Genomic DNA, 6,000 nt, shown 5'->3' on the forward strand with positions numbered 1-6,000 from the left:
TGTTGGAGTCACTGTCCCTGGTGGTATCACAGTATCACCAAGGTTGGAAAAGACCTCACAGATTATCAAGTCCAACCCTTTACCACAGAGCTCAAGGCCAGACCATGGCACCAAGTGCCACGTCCAATCCTGCCTTGAACAGCTCCAGGGACGGCGACTCCACCACCTCCCCAGGCAGCCCATTCCAGTGTCCAATGACTCTCTCAGGGAAGAACTTTCTCCTCACCTCCAGCCTAAATTTCCCCTGGCACAGCCTGAGGCTGTGTCCTCTCGTTCTGGTGATGGCCACCTGAGAGAAGAGAGCAACCTCCTCCTGGCCACAACAACCCCTCAGGCAGTTGTAGACAGCAATAAGGTCTCCCCTGAGCCTCCTCTTCTCCAGGCTAACCAATCCCAGCTCCCTCAGCCTCTCCTCGTAGGGCTGTGCTCAAGGCCTCTCCCCAGCCTCGCTGCCCTTCTCTGGACACGCTCAAGCATCTCAATGTCCCTCCTAAACTGGGGGGCCCAGAACTGAACACAGCACTCAAGGTGTGGTCTAACCAGTGCAGAGTACAGGGGCAGAATGACCTCCCTGCTCCTGCTGACCACACCATTCCTGATGCAGGCCAGGATGCCACTGGCTGTCTTGGCCACCTGGGCACACTGCTGGCTCATGTTCAGGCGGGTATCAATCAGCACCCCCAGATCCCTCTCTGTCTGGCTGCTCTCCAGCCACTCCGACCCCAGCCTGTATCTCTGCATGGAGTTGCTGTGGCCAAAGTGCAGCACCCTGCACTTGGAGCTATTGAACCCCATCCCATTGGACTCTGCCCATCTGTCCAGGTGGTCAAGGTCCCGCTGCAGAGCCCTTCTGCCTTCCAACTCAGTCACATCTGCCCCCAGCTTAATGGCATCTGCAAACTTGCTGATGACTGACTCCATGCCCTCATCCAGGTCATCTATGAAGATGTTAAAGAGGATGGGGCCCAGCACTGATCCCTGAGGGACACCACTAGTGACAGCTGCCAGCTGGATGTGGCACCATTCACCACCACTCTCTGGGTCCGGCCCTCCAGCTAGTTCCTAACCCAGCACAGAGTGTTGCCATCCAAGCCATGGGCTGACAGCTTAGCCAGCAGTTTGCTGTAGGGGGGACAGTGTCAAAGGCCTTGCTGAAGTCCAGATAGACACATCCACAGGCCTCCCCACATCCACCAAGCGGCTCACCTGATCATAGAAGGAGATCAGGTTTGAGAGGCAGGATCTGCCCTTCCTAAACCCATGCTGGCTGGACCTGAGCTCTTTGCCATCCCTCAGGTGCACTCTTACCACCCCCAAGATAACCTGCTCCATCAGTTTCCCTGGCACTGAGGTCAGGTGTTCAAGCAAAGCCTGGCTGAGGCACTTAGTGCCATGGTCTGGTTGATTGTCTAGGGCTGGGTGCTAGGTTGGCCTGGATGATCTTGGAGGTCTCTTCCAACCTGCTTGATTCTATGATATATCAGAAATTATAATGTCAGTATTGATACAGATCAGAACTTCAATATGTCAGCAAAATACTTCAATCAGTTTGAAATTCATGAACCAGCTTCCATAGCCAATTTTGATAGAGGAGGCTTTGGGGGTGCTTTGGTTGTGTGTCTGGTGTTTTGGGGGGGAGCCAGTACTTAATTTCTTTTGTTTCGTCAGGTTTATGAGGAGTGGCAAGGTTTTGTTATTTTGTTTGGTTTGAATCATCAGTGCAATTTTATTCTCATGAAAACACAGCACCCCAAGGAGCTGTGGGCACTACTGTTGAGCACTGCCTCATGCACATTCCTGTTTCCTGGCAGTTCTGAAACACCTGCACGACATCAGTAGTCCAAAATACTGACTTGAGCCCAGATCCAAATACCAGGTTGATTCTATGATTTCAATTTGAATCATATCAAACAGCCTTTAAGATAAAAGCAGATTAAACATGACAATGAAGAGACTATTTGACCAAGGGCAAGTCCTGCCTGACAAACCTGGTGGACTTCCATGAACAGGTCATAACATAAATAGATGAGGGGTAAGCAACTGCTGTCATTTACCTGGACCTGAGCAAGGCCTTTGACACTGTCCCACACCACATCCTGGTCTCCAAGCTGCTGAAACATGGGTTTGATGGGTGGAGCACTGGATGAATAAAGAACTGGCTTGATGAATGCATCCAAGGAGTGGCTGTCAATGGGTCCATGTCCAAATGGAGGCCAGTGATGAGCTCAGTTCCTTAGGGATCAGTCCTGGGACCAGTCCTGTTCAACATCTTTGTTGGTGCCATGGACCAGAGGCATTGAGTGCAGCCTCGGCAAGTTTGCTGATGACACCAAGCTGTGTGGTGCAGCAGACAGGCTGGAGGGAAAGGATCCATACAGAGGAACCTGGACAGGCTGGAGAGGTGGGCACAAGGCAACTTCACAAGCTTCAACAAGACCAAGGGCAAGGTCCTGCATCTGGGTTGAGGCAATTCCAAGCACAAATCCAGGCTGGGCAGTGAGTGGCTGGAGAGCAGACCTGAGGAGAGGGACCTGGGGGTGCTGGTGGATGAGAAGCCCAACATGAGCCAGCAGTGTGCACTTGCAGCCCAGAAAGCCAAACAGAGCCTGGGCTGCATCAGGAGAAGTGTGGCCAGCACGGTGAGGGAGGTGATTCTCCCTCTCCACTCCGCTGAGACTCCACCTGGAGCACTGCATCCAGTTCTGGAGCCCCTATTACAAGAGGGATGTGGAGATGCTGGAGTGTGTCCAGAGAAGGGCCTGGAGGATGCTCAGAGGGCTGCAGCAGCTCTGCTGTGAGCACAGACTGAAAGAGTTGGGGCTGTGCAGTCTGCAGAAGAGGAGGCTCCCAGGTGACCTTCTTGTGGCCTTCCAGTATCTGAAGGGGACCTACAGAAAAGCTGAGGAGGGATTTTTTAGGCTGTCAGGGAGTGACAGGCCAAGGGGAATGGAGCAAAGCTGGAAGTGGGGAGATTCAGCCTGGCTGTTCTCCAGTCACTCTGTCTCCAGCCTGTAGCACTGCTTGAGGCTGTTGTGGCCAAAGTGCAGAACTCTGCACTTGTCCTTGTTCAACCTCATCCCATTGGCCTCTGCCCACCCATCCAGCCTGGCAGGGTCCCTCGCAGATCTCTCCTACCTTCCAACAGATCCACACCTGCTCCTAGCTTGTTGTCATCTGCAAACTTACTGATGCTGTACTCAATCCCCTGGTCCAGATCATCAATAAAGATATTGAACAGGACTGGACCCAGCGCTGGTCCCTGGGGGACACCACTAGTGACAGCTGCCAACTACATGTGGCACCGTTCACCACCACTCAGCTGATCTCCTCCACATCTTTGGCAAGTCACCATTCAGCATTCTAATTCTAAATACAAACTATATGAAACATTTTTCACTTGTTGGGTGAAGAGAAATGGGTAAGACATACACATGATTTAATGACTTAATAGTAACTCTATTAGGACATCAAAATTCATTTCAGCTTCCCTGAGGTATCTTATTTTAATTAACGAATCCATGAACCTGATCTATTAATTAGCATGCTGAAAGAATAATAAGTTTCAGATGAGCTTAACTCTAATAAAGGTTTTCATCCCCTAAAAATATAATAAAAGGAATTAAGGATCTGAATCCAATTTATTTTCTGCATTCAGTAGCAAAGTTCAGAATCTCTATTCAATGGAATATTATTAATTTCTTTTAATTTGAAAGTGTTTTCATTATGCACTTGCTGCAATTCAGACTTTTCATATCATAGAATCATAGAATCATAGAATCAACCAGGTTGGAAGAGACCTCCAAGATCAGCCAGTCCAACCTAGCACCCAGCCCTAGCCAATCAACTAGACCATGGCACTAAGTGCCTCATCCAGGCTCATCTTGAAGACCTCCAGGGATGGTGCCTCCACCACCTCCCTGGGCAGCCCATTCCAATGCCAATCACTCTCTCTGTGAAGAACTTCTTCCTAATATCCAGCCTATACCTCCCCTGGCACAACTTGAGACTGTGTCCCCTTGTTCTATTGCTGGTTACCTGGGAGAAGAGGCCACCCCCCACCTGGCTACAATGTCCCTTCAGGTAGTTGTAGACAGTGATAAGATCACCCCTGAGTCTCCTCTTCTCCAGGCTAAACAGGCCCAGCTCCCTCAGCCTCTCCTCATAGGATTTGTGCTCCAGGCCCCTCACCAGCTTTGTTGCCTACCTATTGGGGAAAAATAGGTAGTTTTATTCTTCATATTGTTTCTTACTATTAAAACTAACAACCAGCATGGATAATACATGGTTGGACTGGATGATCTTAGAGATCTCTTCCAACCTGGTTGATTCTATTTGCCATTGGAATGGGCTGCCCAGGGAGGTGGTGGACTCACCATCCCCGGAGGTGTTCAAGAAAAGCCTGGCTGAGGCACTTAGTGCCATGGTCTAGTTGACTGTACAGGGCTGGGTGATAGCTTGGACTGGATGAGTATGGAGATCTCTTCCAATCTGATTGATTCTGTAATTCTCTTTGCCACTGGAATGGGCTGCCCAGGGAGGTGGTGGAGTCACTGTCCCTGGAGATACTCAAAAAAAGCTTGGGTGAGGCACTTAGTGCCATGGTCTGGTTGATTGGGTAGGGCTGGGTGACACTTTGGACTGGATGATCTTGGAGGTCTCTTCCAACCTGGTTGATTCTGTAATTTTACATAGACATTAAAAAAATACTCTCATCCACCAAAGCCATGCAACAGCAGTTACCCACTGCTCCCCCACTGGGCCAGATAAATGCTAGGAATGTGTCTGGAACACTGTGCCACACAGCAGATGCTTTATGCCTCAGTTTATCTGGACCATAGTCACTGAGTGGCTGCTATACTGCTGGTCACAGACTCACAGAACGTGGGGGTTGGAAGGGATGTTGAAAGATCATCCAGTCCAACCCCCTGCCAGAGCAGGATGACCTAGAGCAAGTTGCATGGGAATGTGTCCAGAGAATGTCTCCAGAGGAGGAGACTCCACAACCTCTCTGAGCAGCCCATTTCAGTGTTCTGTCACCCTCACATTAAGAGAGTTGTAATTTACGTTCCCTTGGAACCTCCTCTGCTCCAGCTTGCACCTGCTGCCCTTTGTCCTATCACTGGACCTCACTCAGAAGAACCTGGCTTTGTCCTCCCAACACTCACCCTTCACATATTTACAAACAATGATCAATTCACTCATGTTTGTTGACATGCTAATTCATTAGTCTGGTCAAAGCAGCTCTGGAAAGCTGACTCTTCTATCCCAGGTTTCTTTCAAGTACTTCTTTTCTTATATCACAGTTTACTTACCGGAGAAAAACCATCCCAAGTTATTTTCCATTTGCTTTCGACTCCCCAGAGCACTGAATTAGTAATTTCAGATTACTGCAAAGTACTGTGCAGATTCCCTGTTATATGAAGCAAAAAGAGAGAAGAACGTGAGCCAGCAGTGTGCCCAGGTGGCCAGGAGAGCCAATGGCATCCTGGCTTGGATCAGGAACAGTGTGGCCAGTAGGACAAGGGGAGGTTATTCTTCCTCTGGTCTCAGCACTGGTCAGGCCACACCTTGAGTGCTGTGTCCAGTTCTGGGCCTCTCAATTCAAGAGAGATGTTGAGGTACTGGAATGTGTCTAGAGAAGGGCGGCACAGCTGGTGAGGGGCCTGGAGTACAGCACTGTGAGGAGAGGCTGAGGGAGCTGGGGGTGTGCAGCCTACAAGAGAAGAGGCTCAGGGCAGACCTAATTGCTGTCTGTGACTACCTGAAGGGAGGCTGTAGCCAGGTGAGGGTTGGTCTCTTCTTCCAGGCAAGCAGCAACAGAACAAAGGGACATAGCCTCAAGCTGTGCTGTGGGAGGTCTAGGCTGGATGTTAGGATGAAGTTGTTGGCAGAGAGAGTGATTGGCATTGGAATGGGCTGCCCAGGGAGGTGGTGGAGTCACTGTCCCTGGAGGTGTTGAAGAAAAGCCTGACTGAGGCACTTAGTGCCATGGTCTAGTTG

General features: G+C 50.1%; 1 protein-coding gene across 1 annotated transcript in view; it reads right to left on the minus strand.

Moving 5' to 3' along the window:
- LOC135180292 (phospholipid scramblase family member 5-like) overlaps positions 1 to 5,394 on the minus strand; it is a 28,244-nt gene extending 22,850 nt beyond the window's left edge. Inside the window, exon 1 of the mRNA XM_064152664.1 lies at positions 5,313 to 5,394. The gene's annotated coding sequence lies outside the window, so the exon portion shown is untranslated. The remainder of the gene's footprint in view (positions 1 to 5,312) is intronic.
- Between the last annotated feature and the right edge of the window lie 606 nt (positions 5,395 to 6,000).

The sequence above is a fragment of the Pogoniulus pusillus genome, chromosome 13 (genome assembly GCF_015220805.1).
Source record: "Pogoniulus pusillus isolate bPogPus1 chromosome 13, bPogPus1.pri, whole genome shotgun sequence".
NCBI lineage: Eukaryota > Metazoa > Chordata > Aves > Piciformes > Lybiidae > Pogoniulus > Pogoniulus pusillus.